Here is a 27,810-nt window from a genome sequence, read left to right as displayed (position 1 = left end):
TGGAGACACAGAAATTCAGCAAACAGTAAGCAGGGTTATATCATTACAGTCCACTCAGAGTTCAGCAAAGTCTTTTCCAGCTGCTGTATATCTCTTCCCTACCTGGCCAGCTGTAACAGGGCACACAGAGCTGCTAAATAGCTTAAGACACTGAGAGGGGACAACACCCCAACCTTCAGAGTCACACTCTACACACACACTATCCCACAATTCCTCTTGCTGCACCACCCTACTTCCCTCTCTCTCCCTCATTGGTGGGCTCAGGTGTCAGTCTTTGCAGAGAGGAAGGAGGAGGGTTTTGTAACAGGAACACACCTTTGCTGTCTGCTGCTGGCAAACTTCCTGTATGAGACTTATGCAGACTGAGGGTTTCAATTTAAGAACACAGAACTGGGTCATAACTCTTTTCAACATGCAGGCAAGTCCTAGAAGTCCTTTTCCCTTGTCTCCTCACAGTGTGTATGATTAGAACGCGGGGGGCTGTCATGCGGTGTGTATATAGAACGCGGGGGGCTGTCACACGGTGTGTATATATAGAACGCGGGGGGCTATCACACGGTGTGTATATATAGAACGCGGGGGGGCTGTCATGCGGTGAGTATATAGAATGCGGGGGGCTGTCACACGGTGTGTATATATAGAACGCGGGGGGGCTGTCATGCGGTGAGTATATAGAATGCGGGGGGGCTGTCATGCGGTGTGTATATATAGAACGCGGGGGGGCTGTCATGCGGTGTGTATATATAGAATGCGGGGGGGCTGTCATGCGGTGTGTATATATAGAACGCGGGGGGGCTGTCACGCGGTGTGTATATATAGAATGCGGGGGGGCTGTCACGCGGTGAGTATATAGAACGTGGGGGGATGTCACATGGTGTGTATATATAGAACGTGGGGGGCTGAAACATGGTGTGTATATATAGAACGTGGGGGGCTGTCACACGGTGTGTATAAAACGCGGGGGGGCTATCACACGGTGTGTATATATAGAATGTGAGGGAGCTTTCAGGCGGTGTATATATAGAATGCAGGGTGCTGTCACGCGGTGTGTAAAGAACGCTGTGTGTATATATAGAACGCGTGGGGGCTGTCACGCCGTGTATATAAATATATATATAGAACACGGGGGGCTGTCGCATATGTTTAGAACGTCGGGCGCTGGCACGCTGCTAGCCTTCCCCACCCGATTACAGCATCTATTCACCTCATTAAGTGCTGGGCACACCCTAAGTGTTACAAATTTCAGGCGTACCCCAAGGAAATGCCCCCTCCCTGGCAGAACATTCCCCCTTTTCTCCTTCACCCACTAGGGGACACTGGAGTCTCAGTACAGTGGGGTATAGATGTGGGATAACCGGGAGATGGCACGTTAATAAATCTGAATAGTAGCTAGCTCATCCCCCTCTATACTCCCCTACAGGTCAGTCTTAATTTTGTGCTAAGGGAGCTGGTCACATACGAAGAGCTCTCTGCTTAAAATCAATGGATCCTCGATCAGCAAGAGGATCAGACAGGCAGCTCACTGCCCCTGGCTGTATGCTTCGTTGGAGCTGCCGGGGAGACCTTACCGCCGCTGCTTGTGGCGTGTACTGGGGTCCTCAGCTACAGAGACCACTGTCTCTTGGGGGTACCCAGATGCGCTGTGTGTGGCGTTTGTTGCGGTCCCCTATTAGCTCAGCCTGCCACCGGGAGCATTTGGCAGCAAGAAGGTTAGTGACTCCTAGCACCTTGTGTAGCAGGGTGGCCAGGAGAAAATGACAGGCGGGCATTAAAAAGCAGCAACTGATACAGCGCTGAAAGGCGCCAGAATGGAGGGGGCGGAGCATAACACAGTTCTGCTGCCTCCCAGCGCTCCCAGAAGGAGGCTGGTGGCCATTTTAGAAGACAGGCTGCTGACAAACGCAGAATAGAGACCTATCTGCCCAGATTGTGACTGCACAGTGGGGTTAGACTTGTGAAGAGCAGGTTAGACTTTACACAGCGATTACAGCACATTATATTGTGTTACACAGCGCTGGTGTCTGCATCAGTGCTGGTTGGGCTGGGATAATAGCATAATCTCCCTCTCTGTCCTTAATCTCTTTCTAAACAATCTCTCTGTGTGTGTGTATCACTACCTTTTCTGTGTGTGTGTGTGTATCACTACCTTTTCTCTGTGTGTGTGTGTGTATGTGTGTGTATCACTACCTTTTCTGTGTGTGTGTGTGTATCACTACCTTTTCTCTGTGTGTGTGTGTGTGTATCACTACCTTTTCTGTATGTGTGTGTATCACTACCTTTTCTGTGTGTGTGTGTGTATGTGTGTGTATCACTACCTTTTCTGTGTGTGTGTGTATGTGTATGTGTGTGTATCACTACCTTTTCTGTGTGTGTATGTGTGTGTATCACTACCTTTTCTGTGTGTGTGTGTGTGTGTGTGTATCACTACCTTTTCTCTGTGTGTGTGTGTGTGTATCACTACCTTTTCTGTGTGTGTGTGTATCACTACCTTTTCTGTGTGTGTGTGTGTATGTGTGTGTATCACTACCTTTTCTGTGTGTGTGTGTGTATGTGTATGTGTGTGTATCACTACCTTTTCTGTGTGTGTGTGTGTATGTGTGTGTATCACTACCTTTTCTCTGTGTGTGTGTGTGTGTGTGTATCACTACCTTTTCTGTGTGTGTGTGTGTATCACTACCTTTTCTCTGTGTGTGTGTGTGTGTGTATCACTACCTTTTCTGTGTGTGTGTATGTATCACTACCTTTTCTCTGTGTGTGTGTGTGTATCACTACCTTTTCTGTGTGTGTGTGTATCACTACCTTTTCTGTGTGTGTTTGTGTGTATCACTACCTTTTCTGTGTGTGTGTTTGTGTGTATCACTACCTTTTCTCTGTGTGTGTGTGTGTGTGTATCACTACCTTTTCTCTGTGTGTGTGTGTGTGTATCACTACCTTTTCTGTGTGTGTGTGTATCACTACCTTTTCTGTGTGTGTTTGTGTGTATCACTACCTTTTCTGTGTGTGTGTTTGTGTGTATCACTACCTTTTCTCTGTGTGTTTGTGTGTATCACTACCTTTTCTCTGTGTGTGTGTGTATCACTACCTTTTCTGTGTGTGTGTGTGTGTATCACTACCTTTTCTCTGTGTGTGTGTGTGTGTATCACTACCTTTTCTGTGTGTGTGTGTGTGTATCACTACCTTTTCTCTGTGTGTATGTATCACTACCTTTTCTGTGTGTGTGTGTGTGTGTATCACTACCTTTTCTCTGTGTGTGTGTGTGTGTATCACTACCTTTTCTGTGTGTGTGTGTGTATCACTACCTTTTCTGTGTGTGTGTATCACTACCTTTTCTGTGTGTGTGTGTGTGTGTGTGTGTGTATCACTACCTTTTCTCTGTGTGTGTGTGTGTATCACTACCTTTTCTCTGTGTGTGTTTGTGTGTATCACTACCTTTTCTCTGTGTGTGTGAACAGTGAATTGGTAACATGACTTCAAAGGGGTCTAAGGCTGCACAAAAAGCTTTCTCCTGCAAGAACATACTTGCCTACCCTCCAGAAAATCGGGTGCCGCTCCCAACCTCCTGGTAAGGAAGGCAATCCTCCCGGCTGCCGCCCACCCCTCCTATCCCCCCGCAATAACCCCTGCAACCCCCGTAGCGGGGGGCGTTGACGCGATTTGCGTAATTTTGCCCCCGCCCCCTGCTTCACAATGCCTATATTATCGGCATTGTGTAGTGGGGGCGGGGCCAACCTGATGCAATCATGTGGCCCCACCCTCGCCACACCCAGAAGTGCATGTCACCCGCCCAGCCACGCCCCCCGTCCTGCCGATCTGGCTGCTCCCTCCCAGAAGGAGCAACCAGAAAGTCGGCAGGTATGTGTAAGAATTGTGCAGAGAAGTTTACACAGGGACTATCATCCAGTTCCCTGTTGTGTGAGAAGTGTGTTTCAGAAACACAGACTGCAGCATCCCCACAACACCCTATTTGGGGTGATCAAATTACATCAGTCATGTCTCAAATGTCTGCAGAGCTGGAAGCAGGGAGAGAGAGGTTGAAAGATCTCAGAGGTCTGCCTTCTCTGAACCAGACTGGGCACGGTCTTTAGCCAGGTCTGTAGAAGGGCTCACAAGGGTTATGTCAGCCCAGGTTCCTCCCGTAGCATCGTCCTCTAGTGTCCCTCCTAGGAAACTAATACCGAATCCCCTTATGTGGGATGATCCATAAGAGGACGACATGCCTGATACAGAGGAAGGGGAGGTACAGGACCCTATAGAGGAACGCGCCAGAGGAAGCAGAGCCTGTGTCTCAGGGGGTAGAGGCGCTGATTGTAGCGATATGCCAGGTGTTACATGTTGAGGACAGGGATCCTGTAGAGGTTAGGCCGTCTATCTTTAATAAGAAACAAAGATTAGCAGCCTCCTTTCCAGCGTCTGAGGAATTTGACGAGATCCTTACCTCAGCGTGTAAACACCCAGATAAAAAGTTTCAGATCTCACGTAAACTTTTATTCTACTATCCCTTTCCAGCAGAGAGCAAGAAATTATGCAAATCACCTCCTTCAGTGGACCCTTCAGTGTCACATCTGTCTAAAAAGACAGTGCTCCCTGTTCCAGGAGCAGTTTCTTTGAAGGAGTCTTCTGACAAAGTTAGAAACTACCTTAAAGTCTATGTACACTGTAGCGGGGCTGTCCCTTCGACCCGCATTAGTCGGCTGTTAGGTCAACAAGGTGGTGGAAGCATGGGCTACGCAGCTTGCTGAGGGCCTTAAGACTGGTGTTTCAGCGGAGGATATGGTTCCTCTAGCGCAGTGATTCCCAACCTTGGTCCTCAAGGCACACTAACAGTCCTGGTTTTAGTGATATCCATGGTTAAGCATGGATAGTTAAGTCAAAATAACTGAGGTACTAATTAAGTCAGCTGTGCTCAAGTATGGTTATCCTTAAAACCTGGACTATTAGTGTGCCTTGAGGACCGTGGTTGGTATTGATTCCTAATAGTCGCTATTTAGCGCTGCAAGTTGCTTAAGAAAGAATTGCTTTCCAGTCCAATCGTGTTGTTCCAAAGCACAAAAAGTTATTTATGTAAACAGGGAAAGACTTAACAATTAGAATAAAAAGCAATGAAAATAGTATGTCTGATACATACGCTTTGTGCTACTGGTCCCAGTATGCAGTATTTCAATCCTCAACCCTGCGGTCACCGTCACCCAAAGAAATTGAGAAATGACTGCATACTGCGCCCAGCTCACAAGCCTATATTCGGTACAGATTACAGATACAACAAAGGCACATAATAGATTCTCATTGGTTCTTGCTTCAGGTCACTCTGGTCATTGGTTAGTTCATATGGTGTCATTAGGGGTATGTCTCAGTTCTCCAACAGCCTCTTTGTGTAGTTTTCCCGCCGAAGAACTAGTTAAACTGGCTACAGACACTTCATACAAGATGGTAACATGCTAACCAATAACTCCCTATAGTTCGTAACTTGCGGACACATAATGCGATCTTCTTGCCGATAGAACCGGGGATCTTCAAATGAACAGGGATTTAATATAATACCAAACATGACATGTCTACTATGTTCTAAACCTTAGATCTTATTTAAGTACATATTACAACACATTTACTTGTTAAAAAGACCTTTAATAACGCTCTTTATTAACTTATTGTAAATAGGAACCATTATATACATATGCGTTTGCATATGTGCGTCTGTACATTGATGTAGGAAATATTTGTATGTATGTGAGGACGCACGTGGGCATCTGTGTACGCATGTGGATACACATGCGAGCGTCTACGTGTAAGCATATAAGTTATGTGTGTGCATTATGTGAATCAGTGTATGTGTGTGGTGGGTTTGCAAAGATATTTGTAGTCTGTCCTCTAGATCCTTGGCTTTGGCTGTCTCAACCCACAGAGCCCTGTGGCTGAGACAATGGCAGGCGGATGCGGAATCTAAGAGAGCCGTGGAAGCGCTTCCATTCACAGGGCAAGCTCTGTTTGGATAAGTGCATATCTCAAGCCACAAGTGGTAAGTCCACTTATCTCCCATCTGCTGCTCCTCCTAGGAAAGCCTTTGTTCTCTCCTGGGGGGACCCCAGGGTGGGAGCTCGCCTTCGCAATTTCAAAGAAGTTTGTATCAAATCTTGCCAGGACGCGTGGGTCCGGGACATCATTATTCAGGGGTTGAAATTGGATTTTCAGATCTATCCTCGTTTTTTCACAACCGGTTTGCTGACATCAGCGGACAAACAGGTTGTAATACAGGAAGCAATAGAAAAGCTACTGTCTTCTCGAGTAATAGTGCATGTCCCTATCCATCAGCAGGGTCAAGGCTTTTATTCCAGCTTGTTTGTAGTTCCCAAGCCAGACGGCTCAGTGAGACCCATTCTGAACTTGAAATATCTCAATCTTTATTTGCAGACCGTCATGTTCAAAATGGAGTCCCTGCAGTCTGCCATTGCAGGGCTCGAGAGGGACGAGTTTCTTGTATCCTTGGACATAAAGGATGCCTATCTCCACATTCCCATTTGGCCTTCTCATCAGGCATTCCTTCGGTTCACAGTGCGGGCCTCTCACTTTCAATTTCAGGTCTTACATTTCGGTCTTTCATCAGCAACAAGACTGTTCACGAAGGTCATGGCAGTAATGATGGTCCTCCTTTGGATTCATGGGGTTACTATCGTCCTGTACTTGGATGAACTGCTTCTCAAGGCTTCGTCGGTCACTCAGTTATTGCTGGACATCTGGGTAACACAGTCTGTTACAACATGGATGGATCCTGAATTACCAAGTCTCGTCTACAGCCTACTGAGTGTCTGCCTTTAATAGGGGTGATTTCAGAAGCAGTGGAGTAGAAGGTATTTATTCTGCAGGAAAAGGTCACCTCCATCCAACACATGGTGCGAATGATACTGCATCATCGCAGGGTGTCAGTACACCTGTGTATTCGCCTTCTGGGGAAGATGGTTGTGACCTTCGAGACATCCAATACGGGAGGTTCCATGCCCATCCATTCCAACTGGACCTCTCTCAGTGGTCAGGGTCCCACCTTTTTCTTCAGTGAGTTCAACCATCACCCAGGACTCGAGCATCTCTCCTTTTGGTGGCTGAATTCCTCTCACCTATTGGCAGGCAAGTGGTTCGCAATGTGGGTGTTATGTTCTGGCTTGTTTGTGGACCCGGGGTGGTAGCAGGATCGATCACAGAAGCGGGTTTGAATATAAAACTAGGGTTTTTAATACGTGCTTGAGTAGACATAAAATATGGCAGTAAATAAAAGTCCAGGTATATATAAACGTGCACTAGAGTTCTGTGGTGGGAGTAATGGGTTAATGTCCAAGTAGAAACAATTAGAACTGTGCAGGTAGTGAGACTGGAATAATCAACCAGGTATGCAGGTAGTGATGCAGGAAATAATAAGCCAGGTATGCAGGTAGTGAACTAAGGCAAATGAGCAGGATGTCAGCAGGCTCAGGCACTCAGGTATGGGCAAGGGTGATGGAGGAAGCGGGGTACTCCAGCGGAAGCTAGGAGCTGACTGGCAGACAGCGAATTACACAGGAACAGGATAAGCACAGAGAACTCCCTCTCAGCTAGGCTGAGATACACGTTACACTGGCAAAGAAGGAAGGCACTGAACCTTCCTAAATACCCCATGCCATGCTGTTACTGGCCGGAGGGAACATGTGACTTGGCCAGATGCATCACATGACCAGAAGGCAAAATGGCCAGCCGCATCACATGACCAGAAGGCAAAATGGCCAGCCCATGCCAAATGGAACGAGAGACACCTCCAGGCCTTACCAGCGCAGAGTGACAACAGGCCCGCACAACAACGCGTGCAACCAAAGCCCCCCGCCAGACACCAGCTCCGCCACCAGACAGCCCGCGCCACAACGACCTCACAGGTAACACCCGCCTAGCGTCATGCTGAAATACTCTGGCCGTTATAGTATCCCCCCCCTTTTGGGGTGGCCTCAGGACACTCACCAGGCTTCTCCGGATGGGCAGAATGAAATCTGATGAGTGTGGGAGCGTGGACATCACGAGCATCGGTCCAGCAACGTTCCTCTGGACCGTAACCTTTCCAGTGTAGCAAATACTGTAGATGACCTCTGCGTAGACGAGAGTCCAAGACCTGGGCGACCTCAAACTCAACTCCTCTCTCCGTCTGGACTCGAGGAGAAGCAGGTAGAGCACTGTGGAGCCTATTCAGAACTAGGGGCTTTAATAAGCATGGAAGGAATTAGGGATTTTTAGGTATTCAGGTAACTGTAGACGATAGGCCACTGGATTAATGACTTCTGTTATGGTGAAGGGACCAATGAAGCGTGGTGCAAATTTAATTGAAGGAACTCTCAGACGAAGATTCCGGGTGGACAACCAGACCTGGCTTCCAACTTGCATGCGTGGAACTATTCTACGCTTCTTATCGGCCTGGGTCTTATAGCAAGAGGATGCCTTCAGCAAATCAGACCGTTCTTGAGTCCAGATGGCAGCAAAATTCCGCACTGTGTCCTCCACGGCCAGGACATCAAAAACAGGCAGGCTTCGGAATTTGGGAACACGAGGATGAAACATTATGTGCAAACTCTGCCCACGGCAGCAAGTCAGCCCAATTGTCCTGGGAAGATGACATAAAAATTCTTAAGAAAGTCTCTAGATCTTGATAAACTCTCTCGGTGGAGCTGTTGCTTTGCGGATGGTAGGCCGTGGAAAAGTTTAACTTCACTTGAAGAACAGAACACAAAGCCCTCCAGAATTTTGCAGTAAACTGCACACCACGGTCAGATACAATTTCAGCAGGAAGGCCATGATGACGAAATATGTGTTGGACGAACTACTGCCAGGTCAGGAGCAGAAGGTAACTTCTTCAAAGGTATATAGTGGACCATCTTAGAGAATCGGTCTATTACAACCCAGATAGTATTGAAGCCTTGAGAGACTGGCAGGTCTGTGACGAAATCCATGGAGAGATGCGTTCATGGATGTGATGGAGTGGGTAGTGGAAGCAATTCCCCAGCTGGAGCTTGTCGTGATGATTTATGCTGGGCACAGGAGGAGCAGGAAGAGATAAAATCCATTATATCTGCCTTCATAGAAGGCCACCAATAGTGTCTTTTCAGGAACTCCAAAGTCTTTCGAGTGCCTGAGTGCCCTGCGAAGTGAGAAGCCGCTTCCTTAATTCCGGGGCCACAAACTATTTTCCTGTAGGAGGCTGAACCTGTAATGTGGCAAAAACTCTTGATTCCAAGACAGGGGTATTGCTTTGATTTTCAGATTGATCATCACAGAGGAGAGATCTCAATAGGGCATCAGCCTTCTGATTAAGTGCTCCAGACCGGAAGGTCAGGGTGAACTGAAACCTGGTAAAGAATATTGCCCAGCGGACTAAACAAGGACTCACACATTGAAGGTTTTTGAGAAATAGATTTCTATGGTCCGTAAATACAGTAAATGGAAACTTAGCACCTTCGCGAGTCAAGGCTGTAATGGGAGCCAGCAATATAGAAAATCCCTTAATGAAGCATCTATAATAATTGGCGAAGCCCAACAATCTCTGGATGGCTTTCAGTGTCTGAGGTCGGGTCCAATCCAGAATTGCTTGTACCTTCTTGGGGTCCATTTCCAAACTGGAGCCAGAAATAACGTAGTCGAGAAAAGGTACACTGGGCACTCCAAAGACACACTTCTCCAGTTTGCAGTAAAGGTGGTTTTCTCTCAAACGGGTCAAAACTTCTTTAACATATTCATGATGTTTAGCTACAGAGGATGAAAAAATCAGTATATCGTCCAGATAGACAACAACTGAAACATATAACAGGTCCCGGAAAATCTCATTAACGAAACTCTGAAAGACAGCAGGGGCATTGCACAATCCAAAAGGGATTACTAAATATTCGAAATGTCCATCTCTGGTATTAAAAGCGGTCTTCCATTCATCGCCAGCTTGAATACGAATGAGATTGTAAGCCCCTCTCAGATCCAGTATAGAAAAAATGACAGAGCCCTTGACTCTATCAAACAACTCAGTAATCAGGGGAAGAGGGTATCGATTCTTTACAGTAATGTCATTAAGGCCTCGATAATCGATACATGGTCTTAAACCACCATCCTTCTTGCTAACGAAGAAAAATTCAGCTCCGGCAAGTGAAGTAGAGGGGCGAATGAACACCTTTGCCATGTTGTCTCAGATGTACTCGGTCATGGCTTGAGTCTCAGGCAAGGACAGCAAATAGGTACGACCACGAGGTGGTATCTTATCAGGTATCAAATCAATTGGAAAGTCCCATTCCCTATGAGGAGGTAAGATATTTGCTTGCTGCTCAGAGAACACGTCGGCGAACATCTGATATTCCTTGGGAATGGCAGAAGAAACTAATGGAACTGTCTTTCCTACAGGTCGAATTTTTGGAAGACAGGATTTCTGACCGTCCATACCCCATGACAGAATCTGCATAGAACTCCAATCTATCCTGGGATTATGTTGACACAACCAGGGTAGACCAAGAACAATTTCTTGAGAGGCCTCTGATATCACCAGGAATTTTAAGGACTCAGAAGAATGAAGTGCCCCAATACGGACCAACACTGGTTGAGTCTCCTTGGTGACTATCCCGTTAGTTAGAGGGCGTCCGTCTATAGAGATCAGAGAGATGGCATGGTTGAGAGACAAACAAGGAATCTGAAATTTATCTATGAAACTAGACGTTATGAAATTTCCGGCTGCTCCCGAGTCAAGTAGAGCAGTAGCAAAGACAGGTTTGGGTTTAAGATCCAAAGCTAGGGTAATCGTGAAATCTTTAATTTTTGGAGGCTCATAACTCCTAACTTGATGTCTCCAGGGTCAGTTAGGATTTGGCATTTCCCGGTTTACGGAGGCAGGAGATCAGCAGGTGACATGACTCTCCGCAGTACAGACGGAGGTTCTTTCGCATTCTTCTCTGACGTTCTTTGGAGAGGTGTGTATGATTCACCTGCATAGGCTCCTCTTCAGTAGGAGAAGGAATGGGACGGGTAGAAATGGAGGGGGCAAATGACCTTTGCCGGTCAGTTCTGTGTTTTTCAGCCTGATGTTCCCTGAAGCATAGGTCAACTTTGATACACAACGAAATCATGTCATTCAGATTAGTAGGAAGCTCTCGAGTGACTAGATCATCCTTTAGTCTTGCTGACAACCCATGCCAGAAGGCTGAGGTGAGGGCTTCCTCATTCCATTTGAGCTCTGATGCTAAAATTTGAAATTGCATGGCATATTGACTGACAGGACGAACCCCTGTTTGATGATGCTGATACAGTACGCCCAGGTTCATCGAAAATCCTCCTGAAGGATGACACAAAGCCTGCGTAATTATCCAGCAGCGGATCTGAGCGCTCCCAGAGTGGGGAAGCCCATTCCAAGGCCTGGCTGGATAACAGAGAGACTATATAAGCCACTTTAGTTCTTGCAGTTAGAAAGTTGTCAGGCTGCAGGGTAAAATGTATGTCACACTGATTTAGGAATCCTCGGCAGAGTTTAGGGTTGCCGTCAAATTTACTTGGTAAAGGAAGATGTAAGCGGGGAGATGATCTGCCTCCTGTATTCCCAGACGCTGATGTGGATGTAGATGCTGGCACTCCAGGGGTAGAAAAGGAAGTTTGCAAACTATCCTATCGCTTAGACATCTCTTGCAGGAATTGAGCCATCTTTTGCTGCATGTTTTCCAGATTTTCTAAATGACCAGAAATGCACCGGAACAAATCCACTCCTGATCCGTGGCCGGCTCCATGAGGCCTGTGCAAACTGTTATGTTCTGGGTTATTTGTGGACCCGGGGTGGTAGGAGGAGTGATCACAGAAGCGGGTTTGAATAAAAAACTAGGATTTTTAATAAGTAGACATAAAATATGACAGTAAATAAAAGTCCAGGAATATATAAATGTGCACTAGCGTTCTGTGGTGGGAGTAATGGGTTAATGTCCAAGTAGAAACAATTAGAACTGTCCAGGTGTGCAGGTAGTGAGACTGGAATAATCAACTAGGTATGCAGGTAGTGATGCAGGAAATAATAAGCCAGGTATGCAGGTAGTGATGCAGGAAATAATAAGCCAGGTATGCAGGTAGTGAACTAAGGCAAATGAGCGGGATGTCAGCAGGCTCAGGTATGGGCAAGGGTGATGGAGGAAGTGGGGTGGTCCAGCAGAAGCTAGGAGCTGACTGGCAGACAGCGAATTACACAGGAACAGGATAAGCACAGAGAACTCCCTCTCAGCTAGGCTGAGATACACGTTGCACTGGCAAAGAAGGAAGGCACTGAACCTTCCTAAATACCCCATGCCGTGCTGTTACTGGCCGGAGGGAACATGTGACTCACCAGGATTGGCCAGCCGCATCACATGACCAGAAGGCAAAATGGCGGCGACCATGCCAAACGGAACGAAGACACCGCCAGGCCTTACCAGCGCAGAGTGACAACAGGCCCGCACAACAACGCGTGCAGCCAAAGCCCCCCGCCAGACACCTGCTCCACCACCAGACAGCCCGCACCACAACGACCTCACAGGTAACACCTGCCTAACGCCATGCTGAAATACCCTGGCTGTGACAGTGGGAATTCATTCTCCTCACCACAGATGCCAGTCTGAGTGGATGGGGGGCAGTGACTTGGGGAAGACACTTTCAGGGCCGCTGGACTCGACTGGAGGAGGTACTGCCCATAAACATTCTGGAGCTAAGGGCCGTATTCTATGCTCTTCAGGTAGCACTTCCTCTGTTGAAGGGCTGTGCCATCATAGTGCTGTCCGACAATGCCACGGCTGTGGTGTACATCAACAGATAAGGCGGCACCAAGAGTCAGTCCGTCATGAGGGAGGTAAGCCGCATTCTTCTCTGGGCAGAGAAATTTGCTGTAGCGATATCAGCAATTTTCATCCCAGGGGTAGAAAATTGGGAGGCCGACTACCTCAATCGACAAGACATTTATCCGGGAGAATGGATGCTCAATCCACAGGTCTTTCAACAGCTGATTCAGTGTTGCGGTCTCCCTCAGGTAGATCTCATGGCATCGAGATTGAACCATCAACTGCCACTTTACTGCTCATGGACAAGAGATCCACAGGCGGTGGCAGTTGATGCTCATTGGCATTTCAGTTTGTTTACCCGTTTCCACCACTCCCACTTCTTCCTCATCTGCTTCAAAGAATCAAACGAGAAAGGGTAAAGGTTCTGTTGGTAGCTCCAGACAGGCATGGTATTCCAACCTACGTCTTCTACTGATAGATGACCTGTGGCTTCTTCCTCTGCAAGAAGATCTACTGCAACAGGATCCGTTTATCTATCAGGACTTAAAGCGGCTTTGTTTGATGGCATGGCTGTTGAAAGGCTATCTTAAGAAAGAAGGGCATCACTTTCATGGTGATTCCAACTATGTTAAGGGCTAGAAAGGAAGTTACTTCAAAGCACTATCATATATGGAAGGCATATGTCACCTGGTGTGAACGTAAGGGTGTGCCACCATCAGATTTCAACTTAGCCAGGCTGCTTCTTTTTCTACAGGCTGGTTTATCAGAAGGTCTTCGTCTGGGATCTTTGAAGCTTCAAATATTGGCTGTCGATTTTCTTTTAGAAGAAACGAGCATTATTGCCGGATGTCCAAACATTTCTACAAGGGGTTGTCGGGTTACAACCTCCATTTGTACCTCCAACGGCCCCATGGGATTTGGATTTGGTCCTCTCTTTTCTAGAGTCTTCCCTATTTGAACTTTTACAGACTGAAATTTAAATTTTTATCATGGAAAGTGGTTCTCCTTTTGGCGCTCGCCTCTACTAGGCATGTGTCAGAGCTAGGGGCGCTTTCTTGTCGTCCGCCTTACCTCATTTTTCATGAGGATAGGGCTGAGCTACTACTCAGTGTCTGCGTTTCACATCAACCAACCAAATGTGGTTCCGGTGTTTAAAGATTCTTCGGATTTGTTGATAGGACTGCATCCCTCCGGAAGTCGGATACGCTGTTTGTTCGATATGATATGGCGCGTCCAGGCTGGCCAGCTTCTAAGGCAACTAGTTCTAGATGGATTTGTTTGACAATCAGACAAGCCTATTTCAATCACAGCTTATTCTACATGCTCGGTGGGTCCTTTGTGGGCGGCTGCCTGCAGTGTTTCCCTGACCCATCTTTGTCGGGCGGCCACTTGGTCAGGCCGGCATACTTTTTCAGTTTTGACAGGTTTGCGGCATCTGCTTCACAGTATGGCCATGCTGTTTTGCAGGGTTCCCAGTGCTCTCCCGCCTGGAATGTGAGCTCTGGGACGTCCCCACTGTACTGAGACTCCAGTGTCCCCTAGTGGATGAAGGAGAAAACAGGATTTTGGTACTTACCGATAAAAATCCCTTTCTCTGATTCCACAGGGGACACTGGACGCCCAGCAGGCGCTGTTCCACCTGCTTTGGTTATTGATCTTCCTGGCTTGGACAGTCGTTTTTCTTCAAGGTCTGCTTGATATGTTGCATATTTGCTTGTTTGTTCATGTATGTTCTAGCTTCTCTTCTCCTCTATTCTATTTTCCAGCTCTTCTCGGGCTCGTTTCTTAAGACTGATCTGTAGGGTGGTATAGAGGGGGAGGAGGTAGCTACTATTCAGATTTATTAAAGTGCCAGCACCCAGTTATCCCACATCTATACCCCACTGCACTGAGACTCCTGTGTCCCCTGGAGAAAGGGATTTATCGGTAAGTACCAAAATCCTGTTTATGGGCATGCATGCCCAAGGCATTCTGCCCTTTTGAAATCAGGGGAGTGTGTGTGTCACGGACAGGCAGAGGGGAATGTGTGTGTGTGTCACTGACAGGCAGAGGGGAGTGTGTGTGTGTCACTGACAGGCAGAGTGGAATGTGTGTGTGTGTGTCACTGACAGGCAGAGGGGAGTGTGTGTGTGTGTGTCACTGACAGGCAGAGGGGAGTGTGTGTGTGTCACTGACAGGCAGAGGGGAGTGTGTGTGTCACTGACAGGCAGAGGGGAGTGTGTGTGTGTGTGTCACTGACAGGCAGAGGGGAGTGTGTGTGTGTCACTGACAGGCAGAGGGGAGTGTGTGTGTCACTGACAGGAAGAGGGGAGTGTGTGTGTCACTGACAGGCAGAGGGGAGTGTGTGTGTCACTGACAGGCATAGGGGAATGTGTGTGTGTGTGTCACTGACAGGCAGAGGGGAGTGTGTGTGTGTCACTGACAGGCAGAGGGGAGTGTGTGTGTCACTGACAGGCAGAGGGGAGTGTGTGTGTCACTGACAGGCATAGGGGAATGTGTGTGTGTGTGTCACTGACAGGCAGAGGGGAGTGTGTGTGTGTCACTGACAGGCAGAGGGGAGTGTGTGTGTCACTGACAGGCAGAGGGGAGTGTGTGTGTCACTGACAAGCAGAGGGGAGTGTGTGTGTGTCACTGACAGGCAGAGGGGAGTGTGTGTGTGTCACTGACAGGCAGAGGGGAGTGTGTGGGTCACTGACAGGCAGAGAGGAGTGTGTGTGTCACTGACAGGCAGAGGGGAATGTGTGTGTCACTGACAGGCAGAGGGGAGTGTGTGTGTGTCACTGACAGGCAGAGGGAAGTGTGTGTCACTGACAGGCAGAGGGGAGTGTGTGTGTCACTAACAGGCAGAGGGGAGTGTGTGTGTCACTGACAGGCAGAGGGAAGTGTGTGTCACTGACAGGCAGAGGGGAGTGTGTGTGTCACTAACAGGCAGAGGGGAGTGTGTGTGTCACTGACAGGCAGAGGGAAGTGTGTGTGGTGGGGTCACTGACATACAGAGGGTAATGTGGGGGGATCGCTGAGAGAGGGGATTATAGAGAGGATTGCTGAGAAGAGAGGGGATTATAGAGGGGATTGCTGAGATGAGAGGGGAATGTGGGGGAGATCGCTGAGAGATGGGAAGGTGGGGGAGATCGCTGAAAGAGAGGGGACTATAGAGGGAATCGCTGAGAAGAGGGGATTATAGAGGGGATCGCTGAGACGAGAGGGGAGTGTGGGGGGGATCGCTGAGAGAGGGGAGAATATGGGGGAGATCGCACAGAGATGGGAAGGTGGGGGGGATCGCTAAGAGAGGGGATCGTTGAGAGAGGGGAATGTGGGGGATCACAAAAAAAGAGGGTAATGTGGGGGGCATCGCTGAGAGAGAGGGGAATGTGGGGGGATCGCTGAGAGAGTGAGGGGAATGTGGGGGGATCACAAAAAAGGAGGGTAATGGCGGGATCACTGAGAGAGAGAGGGGATTATAGAGGGGATCGCTGAGAGAGGGGAATGTGGGGGATCACAAAAAAAGAGGGTATTGTGGGGGGGATCACTGAGAGAGGGGATTATAGAGGGGATCGCTGAGAGGGGAATGGGGAGGATCATTGAAAGAGAGATTGCTATGGTGTGGTGGATCGCTGCAATGTGGTGGGATCACCAAGGGGAATGTGGGGGATCGCTGAGAGAGGATAATTGGGGGATCGCTGAGAGAGGGGATTTCAGAGGGAATCTCAGAGAGGGGAATGTGGGGGATCGCTGAGAGAGGGGAATGTGGGGATTGCTGAGAGGGGAATGTGGTGGGATCGCTGAGAGAGGGGAATGTGTTGGGATCGCTGAGAGAGAGATCGCTATGGTGTGGTGGGATCGCTGAGAGGATAATTGGGGGATCGCTGAGAGAGGGGATTTCAGAGGGAATCTCAGAGAGGGGAATGTGGGGATTGCTGAGAGAGGGGAATGTGGTGGGATCGCTGAGAGAGGGGAATGTGTGGGGATTGCTGAGAGGGGAATGTGGGGGATTGCTGAGAGAGGGGAATGTGGTGGGATCGCTGAGAGGGGAATTTGGGGGATCGCTGAGAGAGGGGAATATGGGAGGATCGCTGAGAGAGAGGGGAATGTGGGGGATCGCTGAAAGAGAGGGGAATATGGGGGGGATAGCTGAGAGAGAGGGGAATATGGGGGGGATAGCTGAGAGGGGAATGTGGGGGATCGCTGAGAGAGAGGGGAATGGGGGGACCACTGAGAGAGTGGTGAATGTGGTGGGATCGCTGAGAGAGAGGGGAATGTGAGATTGCTGAGAGAGGGAATGTGGTGGGATTGCTGAGAGAGAGGGGAATGTTGTGGGATCGCTGAGAGAGAGGGGAATGTAGGGGGATCGCTGAGAGAGAGGGGAATGTGGGGTATCCCTGAGAGAGAGGGGAATGTGGGGGGATCGCTGAGAGAGGGGAATGTGGGGGATCGCTGAAAGAGGGGAATGTGGTGGGATCACTGAGAGAGGGGAATGTGGGGGATCGCTGAAAGAGGGGAATGTGGTGGGATCTCTGAGAGAGGGGAATATGGGGGGGATAGCTGAGAGGGGAATGTGGGGGATCGCTGAGAGAGAGGGGAATGTGGTGGGATCACTGAGAGAGAGGGGAATGTGGGGGGATTGCTGAGAGAGAGGGGAATATGGGGGGGATAGCTGAGAGGGGAATGTGGGGGATCGCTGAGAGAGAGGGGAATGTGGTGAGATCGCTGAGAGAGAGGGGAATGTGGTGGGATCGCTGTGAGAGAGGGGAATGTGGGGGATCGCTGAGAGAGAGGGGAATGTGGGGGATCGCTGAGAGAGAGGGGTATGTGGTGGGATCACAGAGAGAGAGGGGAATGTGGGGGGAGCACCGATGGTCTCTCTGTGCTGGCTGCTTACTGTAGCCAGACAGCGGAGGGTAGGGCTTAGGAGCCGCACACTGGCAGACTGGGGAAGCCGGCTCCCAGTGAAGTGCGGAGCGGCCACACTCATGGGGTCGGGAGTGCTGGCTCCTGATACTACATGCAGAAAGAGAGGGGCAGACGAGGCTGCAGCCGGGACAAGTGTGCCAGACTGCAGGGCTGAGAGCCACACATGAGGGGACTGGGCTAGCCGGTTCCCTGTGCACTGCTAGTTAGGATGGCGCACTGACCGCAGGGGACCGGGAGCATAGCTCCCATTGCCCCAGCACTCCCATGCAGATTGTCTGCCCACTGGGGGCAGGGGACAGTCAGCTCCTGTACCCCCAGCACGGAGAGGGGGACAACAGCTGAGAGCTGCTGGGTGGAAAGTACAGCTGCTGCAGCCACGGCATGGTCCCAGGCTGCAGAGCTAAAAGCCCTATGTCTCAGCATGTAAGGGCTGAGTTAAGTAAAGCCCAGCGCTGGGCACAGTTAAAAGCACACCCCTAGGTACATATTGTTAAATAAAATGTATATTTAAATTGTATATAAATGTATAATTTAAGGAAAAGTGCACTTACCTGTGGTCTGTGGAGGTCCAGGGGGATCTGGAGCTCTCTGTGGGCTGCTGGGTCCCCCAGCCTCTTCTCTAGGGGAATAAAATGTTCTCCTATGCGGCCTCATGCCTGGAAGTGGGATGAGGGGGTGCATAGGGAGCTGGCTAATGCAGCCAGCTAAGAATTTCCAGCAAGCTCCAAATGCTGGGGCCATGAGTCTCTGCCAGGGACCCTGCTTGCCCACCTCTGGAGCTCAGATTCAGGCAGAGGTAGCAAGCTTGGTCCCTTAGCAGATTCCTGGAAGTCCGTTTTCTGAGGGAGATCCTTATCTTCCCAGGCTGTATCCAGACGGAGCTGAGCCCTGGGGGCATTGCCCAGCTCCAAGGTTAAGCTCAGGCACAGGGGAGTCACCACTCCCCCTTGCCATAAGGGACAATGTTAAATGTGCATGAGGCCAGCACATGCACAGGTCATGCACTTAAGGTGATTGGTTGGAAACCACAGGGCGGACTTACCCCCTGTGGAAATGTGTATTAGAATGATATAAAAAGGGGGCCTGAATATGCTGATATTCCCCTTCAATCCGAAGGGAGGGTCTTCTTTAAGACTTTGAGCAATAAAACACTGTTTGCCTTTACTTCAATTGCCTCAATCCTGCGACCAACAGAATTGCGCCAAATGCTACTCCGTTCTCTGGCTGTTCTGGATAAGAGTTCAGCGTCTCCAAGTTCAAGCCCTCTGCCAAGCTACCGTGCAGACTTGGTCCATTGCGAGGGATCAGGAGGAATCAGCCGACACCAATCAGGAGGTGTGGCGGCAGCTAGTCAAATGCATACGCAAGCAGAAGCGGTTCCAGGTGCCGAGGTAGGAGCCTGAGTACCTAATAAGCATTTGTAAATGCTGATGGTAGAGTTTGGTGGTGGCAGCACGGCGCAGTGGGCGGAGTTAGTGACAGGCGGTCAATGATGGTGAGTGGGAGTCCCGAAAGCACTAACCCATGACCAGGGCCAGCCTAGACGAAAGGCATCCGGTCACACCCTAGCCTAAACCTAACCTCCCAGGGGGGTGCCTAACCCTAAGTCCCCCACGTGGCTGTCAGCTCCCGGCTTACCTTCGATCGGTAAGACGGGTGTCTGACTCCCGGTATAGGGAAAATGGCAGGCGTCAGGATTTCGACGCCTGTCATTTAACCCTTGCCGGGATAAGACAGTCAGGATTCTGTCCATCGGCTTCCCCTATTCCCATGCGCTGTGGGTGGATGGCATTTGTGCCCAGTAGGCATATGCACTGGATGTGGGGAAAATCTAACCAGAAGATGGTCCCAGTAGGCACATAAATGGGAGGGGGGGTAGATATGCATGGCACCCTCTCCCCCCTCAAATTACAGTGGGGACTGATCAATCACTTGCAGAGATCAGCCAAATACTGCTCGGAGGGGTGATAAGGTCCCCTCCTTGCAGTTTTGTCCCCAGAGCAGTATGCGCAGCATTCTGGCAGTCACTGCAGGTGGGACAGACAAGTAGGAGGAAATCAGTCTGACACTCAGCACTGTATAGGAACAAGCACCTGTACACCTTGGGACATTGCCTGGATTGAGTACCTTTCAGCTTCTGAATACCGGTAACAGCGATACACTGGATCAATTCATATGCGTTTGGGACTATCAGCTTCAAAGGCCATTGCTAAATACCAGGTAACGCTGGACTACTTTATAAGCCGGTAACACATTTCTAACGCTGGAAAACCAATATTTATTTATTTATTACAAGTTATTTATATAGCACACATATTCTGCAGCACTTTATAGAGAATATTCGGCCACTCACATCAGTCCCTGTCCCAGAGGAGCTTACAATCTATATTCCCTATCACATGTAGGAAACCCACACAATCACAGGGAGAATATACAAACTCCACACAGTTAGGGCCATGGTGGGAATCGAACCCATGACCTCAGTGCTGTGAGGCAGTAATGCTAACCACTACACCATCTGTGCTGCCCTAAATGAACTGGGTCTGGTGACCATCTATTCTGACTGTGCCTGCAGGGGTTTTCTATGAGTAATTATTCATGTATGCATTCCCACTATTGAATGTTTTATGTACCTATTTTCATTATTATCAATTTTCTTATTGTTGACTTGTGCTATTAAATTGTAATTATTCATTATTACAATCAGCGCTGCTTAATTTATATCTGCAATTGGAAGTCTGTTCTGTGCAGAGTGGATTTGCTCCTTAAATACCAGGGGACGCAGTGGAATGGTTGCATGGGATGGACGCAGTGGGATGGTCACATGGGATGGACACAGTGGGATGGTCGCATGGGCTGGACACAGTGGAATGGTCGCATGGGATGGACGCAGTGGGATGGTCCCATGGGATGGACGCAGTGGAATGGTCGCATGGGATGGTCACATGGGATGGACGCAGTGGAATGGTCGCATGGGATGGACGCAGTGGGATGGTCGCATGGGATGGATGCAGTGGGATGGACGCAGTGGGATGGTCACATGGGCTGGACGCAGTGGGATGGTCACATGGGATGGACGCAGTGGAATGGTCACATGGGATGGACACAGTGGGATGGTCGCATGGGATGGTCGCATGGGATGGATGCAGTGGGATGGTCGCATGGGATGGATGCAGTGGGATGGTCGCATGGGATGGTCACAGTGGGATGGTCACATGGGCTGGACGCAGTGGGATGGTCGCATGGGCTGGACACAGTGGGATGGTCACATTGGAAGGATGCGGCCTTGTCAGCTGAAGCACAGCTGCAGTCACAATCCATTTGATGGAGCCAGTTCCGTTGATTCACATTCCAATTCACACTGCTTCCTCATTTTACCAGTTATCCTCTCTCTCTATCACACAGGACACAAAGGAGGATGTGCTTTTAAGCTAAAACAGGAGATGTCATTCACCATTATACAGGAGATTCGTTTAACCTCTACAGCACTTACATTTGTTGGGGTGCGGGGTTTGGGGGTACGCTTGAAGAGTTGGTGAAGAAGTTGATCTGAATTTTCTTGTTCCTATCGGCAGCAGGGAGTAAAGGATTTTCAGCCCACCATTTGGCTGGTACTGACTATAGTAGCAACGGTTCCTTGGGTCTTCAAGCGGGTAAAGAAAGAAAATTGTTATGGTGCCCTTGGTAGCATCATTCTGGTCTTTACCATTGCTAAGGGCCCAGCTTGGAATGTGCCTCAAAGGCTTTAACATCTTGTTTGTTGAAGCAGCGATCCATTTATTGGCAGAGTTTGGCAAAGCATTCCAGGTGCAGTATACTGTATGTACTAGGAGTGCCTGTAGCATATAGTAGTACCAGCGAGATGCTTGCTATGCTAAGCGGTGGTTACACAGTGGAGTATGGGAGTCTTGTGCCGTTACACAGTTTGGAGTATTTGGAGTACGTCCATCCATGCAGGATGCTACAGGACAAAGACATGTGGTGTAACTGCATATGTGCAGTAGCATATGTTGGAGGTCAGACCTCTGGGGAGAGCCACACCGGGTCCTAGTTCCCATCTGCTCTGGGCAAATGACTAGAGGCTGCACAGAGTGCTCCTCTATAACACTTTTCTGCTAGGACAGGCCTGGCCAACCTGTGTTTCTCCATTGTTAGCATTCCCTAATAGCAAAACATAGCAGGGCATGCTGGGACTTGTAGTTTCACAACAGCTGGAAAGCCACAGGTTGGCCAGACCTGAGCTAGGGTTTTTCTGATAGTGTAGTTTAAACCATGCTTAGTGCTCTAAAACCTGTTTCATACAAGATTTACACAGTGTTTAGAAGCTATTATTACTTATTGTGAAAGAGGTTCCCTCCTACTTTCAGATGGAAGGGGATGGAAGGGGATGAAAGGAGATGGAAGGGGTTGGAAGAGGATGGAAGGAGATGAAAGGGGATGGAAGGGGATGGAAGAGAATGGAAGGAGATGGAAGGGGATGGAAGTAGATGGAAGGAAATGTAAGGAGATGGAAGAGGATGGAAGAGAAAAGGAAGAGGATGGAAGGAGATGGAAGGGGATGGAAGAGAATGGAAGGAGATGGAAGGGGATGGAAGAGAATGGAAGGAGATGGGAGGGGATGGAAGAGATGGAAGGAGATGGAAGAGGATTGAAGTAGATGGAAGGAAATGTAAGGAGATGGAAGAGGATGGAAGGAGTTGGAAGGAGATGGAAGGGGATGGAAGAGAAAAGGAAGGAGATGGAAGAGGATGGAAGGAGATGAAAGGGGATGGAAGGAGATGGAAGGAGATGAAAGGGGATGGAAGAGGATGGAAGGGGATGAAAGGGGATGGAAGAGGATGGAAGGGGATGTAAAGCTAAGCTTCACCTCTTATCCCTTTATCTTTCTTTTATAGAAAATGGAAGTGCCTGAAGTGCAGACCACCTTACCAGAACAGATATATCTCCTATAGATCACTGAGATCTGGCTCTGCAGCACCCTCTGTTCCAACTGTTGAATTCCATGGAGTTTACATTTGTTTCCTAGAAGGTTGCTTCACTATCAGTTATGTCTTCAACTGGGAAAGGTTTGGAGTTAGGGGCTCTGGGCCTGATTCAGAGATGCATACAGACCCGATGGTTTGCATACATCTTGGATATTTTGGTGTTTGTGTATGCACAGGTGCAGAATGGATCCTGCGATCTGGCTTGTAGATCTCCCAAACCTCAGCATGATTGACCTGCTTTGTCTTTTGGGGCGTGAAAAGGGGGTGTGCCTTGCCAGCATTCCTGGAAATAGGAGCATGTCACCCCTGTTTTCTGGATGGTGGCAATGGCGATCTGAGAACGCTGCACGGATCTCAGATGGAGCAAGGAGATGTCTATTTCCTACAGACCCCTCCTGCTGCATTAGAGTTGGATGGTGGTGCAGAGCCAGTTCCTTGTGGCTGTACAATACGTCCATCCCTGAATCCGGCTCTGTCTTCTTTCTTTCCTCATTTTCCATTGTGATCGTTCTGTGCTAGAATCAGGCATTTTTCTTTTTCAACAAGTGGTCTCTCTGTTTTAGCTGAATTAGACCTTTAGATGACGTCATTGGACAGGGATATGTCTCTGGGGATAGGTGGCTGTCTTGTAAGGCAGAGGATTTGCAAAATGAATGACCAGAGATGGTGCAGCTTCCATACATTCCATAGGCTGGTGTATTCCTTTGTTGATATACAGGGCTTCCCTTTCCTATACCTGGGACAGCGCATTCCTCCAGATCATTGACATCATAAATCCAGTGCATGTAAGAACAAATAACCATGGGGAAGATGTAAGGAGAGTGACAAATGTGCTATAACAGCGCTATGTGACAAATTGAACCGCGGAATGCAGAGCTGTAACAAGAGCTCTGAGCGCCCTGTGATGTCATGTAGTTAATGCTTTTGTTTGTCCGTGTTTGTGTTTTTTGGTTGTTTTTATAAAAATTTAATGTTTCTTACTTTTAAATGTTCGGATGTTGTGATTTTCCAGGTTAAATTTGCAATTGCTTTCTCCGTTTGTATATTTTGCACTCTTAACTTTGAAATTGCACAGTGCGTGTTTTAACCAATCATATATGTCTTTATTTTTTGGGTCACATGATTAATGCATTGACCAATAGAAATTAATAGTGATAAAACTTAGTATATATTTTAGCCAATCATTTTTCATGTCACCCATGTATATTTCATGTTTACTGTAAAACCTGCCATTGCCATCATGAGAGCCGTGGCCTTTACACGTCAGGAGTTGGGCATTATGGTCTCAATTCTAGACCGCCACCTGACCAACGCAGAGCCCCCCATCTCAAATAGGCTGAAGAAACAGGCCCAATCGGAGGTCCGGGGGGCCCTTCGAGATCTGGGCTATAGGCGCAATATAGCCCAATTAGAGAGGCGCTGGTCGGACCTTCGCCAGCGTTTGCCAGTTCTATTAGGCAATCTGCAGGCGCAAATACGCCGTTGTAAGTATGCGTTTGTTTAAAATCTTTTTTTTTTTAGTTAAAAATCACTTCACATTTTCGATATGTTTTAAAAGATGTTACCAAGCAGTAATGTAAGTTGTCCCTATTGTACAGAATGTACAATAGGGACAACTTACATTGTATAAATACTCAAAATACAGTTACTCAAAATACTAAATAAATTGTATTTTGAGTAACTGACATTTTTAACATTAGACAATAGTCATGTACCTTTTTTATAGATGTTTCTGTATGCTAATTCTGTGGGGGTTTGGCAGAGAGTGCAAACAAAGCAAAGATGATAACCACAATTTTCACTTCTTAGTCCAACAGCGGAGACAGAGAAGGGCCACCAGAAATGGACGCAATGCACAACCCAACCTGCAACCCTACCCCTCACCTTCCCCACCTGCTCAACCCAGCCTTCCCTCCCCACCCCAATACTGCCCCAGTAACCCTCCCTCCCTGCCCCCTCATCCCAACTCACCCCTTCCGAACCAAAATCTGTATCCCAATCTGCACCCATTTTCCCCTCCCACCCTTCCCCCATCTCCAGAGGTTGCTTCCCCGGCAGCCAATCAAGGTAATGTTTTTTTCTGCTTTTTTATTGGTTGCAATGTGACTTAATGGAAATAGGATGTTATGTGTGTTGTTATCCATGGTGTGCTTGTTGAGATTCCCCAGCTTATATTTAGGGTTCGGTGCCATTTTCAAAGTCTGGGTGTGTGAATTTTGGCACCGTACTCATGTCACACAATATATTGTTGGTATGTTTTGAGGCTGTGCCCGTCCATAATTGTCTCCTTTCCGGTTACATCATGTTTCTTTGTTTGTGAAATGCTAACACTGTGCTCCAATGTTTTTTTAGATTTGTGTTATGTGATGTGAATATTTTATTCCCTGCATTTTTTTTTTTTATATTATTTTTACATTGTTAAATTTGCAAATCTATGTTTAATGTAAAGTCCAGAATTGTATACACAGTCGCTCATAATGTCACGTCACTGGTAACACTTTATATTGTGTCCATTTGTAAGCCATAGGTTTTTTGACAATCCACCACCATGCTCATGTTTTCTACAAATTACCTTTTTTGGGGTTAAAAATAGTATTAGCAACTTTACAGTGTACTCTGTAACTGGATGACAAATGCAGTAGTTTTTTAACAAATTAGAAACACACAGAAGTATTATCCCTTTCGCTTTTCACTAAATTTGGAAAATCATTTTTTTTGTTACGCATATCATTGCCTATTTGTGGAATAAAATACATGTTTAAATTACTCCATGCCACAGGACTTGGGGCTCTATTTATCAACATTATTTTTACTAAAATAAAGTGATAGAGGCTGTTTTGTGTTGTCACACCCTTTTCACATTATGTTAGTATCACCTGTAGTTATTACAGGGCAATTATAGTAGAATTCGTAAAATTCTACTCCAACCCCCAGTATCACTTATTTTTAGTAAAGCAGATCCCATTTCCCATAACTGTAATGGGAAATGTGATCTAACCATAGTTACTAAAAAGTTACTAGTTACTAAAAATAAATGTGAAAAAAATACCGGGGAAAGCACTGTGATAATAACACCACCTGGAGGTGGCGTTATCCAGGGTCTCCCCCGGCCCCCTGCCCTGCTCTAACGGGGAGAGCAGAGCCGGGAGTCAGTCCCTGTAATCAGCTGTGTGGTCTAAAGCTGATTACTGTAAAAAAAAAAATTACTTACCTAACTCCAGGGACTGGTGATCGGGCCTCCGGTGATGACTCCCCTCCAGTCAGTTGGTCTCCCACAGTGCACTGCTGCCCGGTCATCAGGTGATCGGGTAGCTGTGGCGAATGGTCAGCACATGCGCGTGCACTTAATCACGGTATTTTTTGCGAAAATACCGTGATAAGGCTCCGAAGGGGATTAGCAGGGACAGAGCTTTATCGCAAGCTCAGTCCCTGCAAGGGATTTGTAGTAAATCCCTGTGATATTGCCTGAATTCGCAATGCGAATTCACTCGGTAATATCACACTACAATCTGCATTACCAATGCAGATTGTAGTAAATAGAGCCCTTGGGGAGGTGATAGTAAACTGAATAACCTTGTTAATGTTGTGTACACTATGGGTTAAATGTACTAAGATGTGAGTTCTATTTAAGAAGTGATGTTGCCCCTAGCAACCAATCCCATTCGACTTATCAATTATCTAACACATTCTAGAAGTTAATATCTGCAATGTGTTTGTTTTCTATGGACATCATCACTTCTTAAAAAACTCCCAGCTGAGGTAATTTCCCCCTAGGTTTTATTTATTATGCCACATAGTTTGGATTCCCCTGTGTAATGTGCCCCTTTAAGAGGTGTTTTTTTTTGGGGGGGGGGGGGTTTAATTTTCTGGGGTATCCAATCTCATTAAAATGTTACATTTTTTAGGGGAATACATCTGTTTGATGGTTTTGGCATTTTCAAGCCATACTACATTCACACAATGTGGTTAAACCCCTGGCCTTCATTTATATTTCTTTTAGTCCTAAAAAAATTTTTTTTTCTTTGGTGTTAAAAGTTTAGGTTACACCATAACATCACTGTGTCCACCCCACTGTTTAGGACATCTAATAATGTTTGTTTTTGAAATATTGGATTCATATTTAAAATGTTGGTTCTAAAAATTACCGTTCTCATCTCTACAGATACCCAGAGCCTCCTTGCCAGCATACGGGAGGAGTTCACTATATCGAGTGGCCACCTTCTCCAAGTCTCTTGTTACTTCCAGTGCATCATTGGGTCCTTGGACCACTTTGGAGTGTAAAAAATTTTGTTCAAAAAAAAAAGTTTTTGTTATTAAAAATGTGCCAATGAACTACCATTGTCCTCTTTTTTAACAATAAGCAAAGGTGTAATTCTGCATTTAAAATGGTTCGTTTACAAAGTTGATGTCCTTCCCATAGTGTTAGCACTGCCAAAATCCGGTACATATGTTTAGTAACCTTGATTTAATGTGTGGCCATTGTTTGTTTTGTGTTTTCTACATTAACACCTAAAAATTTGCATTTAAACAGAAACTCCGGTTTGAAAAATGGTAACGATTAAATGTCAATACAAAGTGGTGCCAACATTCTTTTAGGGATAAAATACATTTTTAAACCAGAAAACACAAGCAAAATGGTCTGTGATGTATTAAAATAATATGTATTTTTTTGTCAAACAACAACAAAACACATATAGAACATTAAAAAGTAAACAATGAGAAGGTAAACTCAAAGTTTGAACCAACAAATTCACAAACTGAGCAAAATGTAAAATCACATGGTGGTCCAATCCAGCAAAAGTGGTGTTGGTTTCCCAAAAACATTACAGGGTATTGCCAATGGGTTCCATTTTTTTTCAGGTATGTAAAGTGTCGTAGGGAGAAGAATGAAAAAGTTAGAAAACATAATTAGTTTCCAAAAATAAAATTTTTTTACAAACAAACAAGCCAAATCAAACAAACAGAAAGGGCAAGTCAAATATACATATAAATTAACTTAAAAAGAAAAAACATACCTAAAAAATCTCGCAACGACATCATCGCATCTGGACCCCCCAGACAGCCTCACACTACCTACCTCATGGGGGCCATCCTCAGGCAAGGCATCCTCTGGCTGCATGGGTACTCAACTCCTTATTGCAATGTTGTGA

At 47.3% G+C, this 27,810-nt stretch overlaps 1 long non-coding RNA gene across 1 annotated transcript; it reads left to right on the top strand.

Annotated features, from left to right (window-relative positions):
• The first annotated feature begins 337 nt into the window (after nt 1–337).
• Nucleotides 338–26,980, top strand: LOC148430807 (uncharacterized). Its single transcript, XR_015877329.1, has 3 exons — nt 338–418; nt 24,470–24,727; nt 26,823–26,980. It is a non-coding gene; the product is annotated as an uncharacterized LOC148430807 (long non-coding RNA).
• Nucleotides 26,981–27,810: the final 830 nt, after the last annotated feature.

This window comes from Taudactylus pleione, unplaced genomic scaffold (genome assembly GCF_031769625.1).
Source record: "Taudactylus pleione unplaced genomic scaffold, aTauple2 ptg003152l, whole genome shotgun sequence".
Classification (NCBI taxonomy): domain Eukaryota; kingdom Metazoa; phylum Chordata; class Amphibia; order Anura; family Myobatrachidae; genus Taudactylus; species Taudactylus pleione.
Note: the sequence above shows the minus strand (reverse complement) of the source record. Positions and strands in the feature narration are given on the sequence as shown.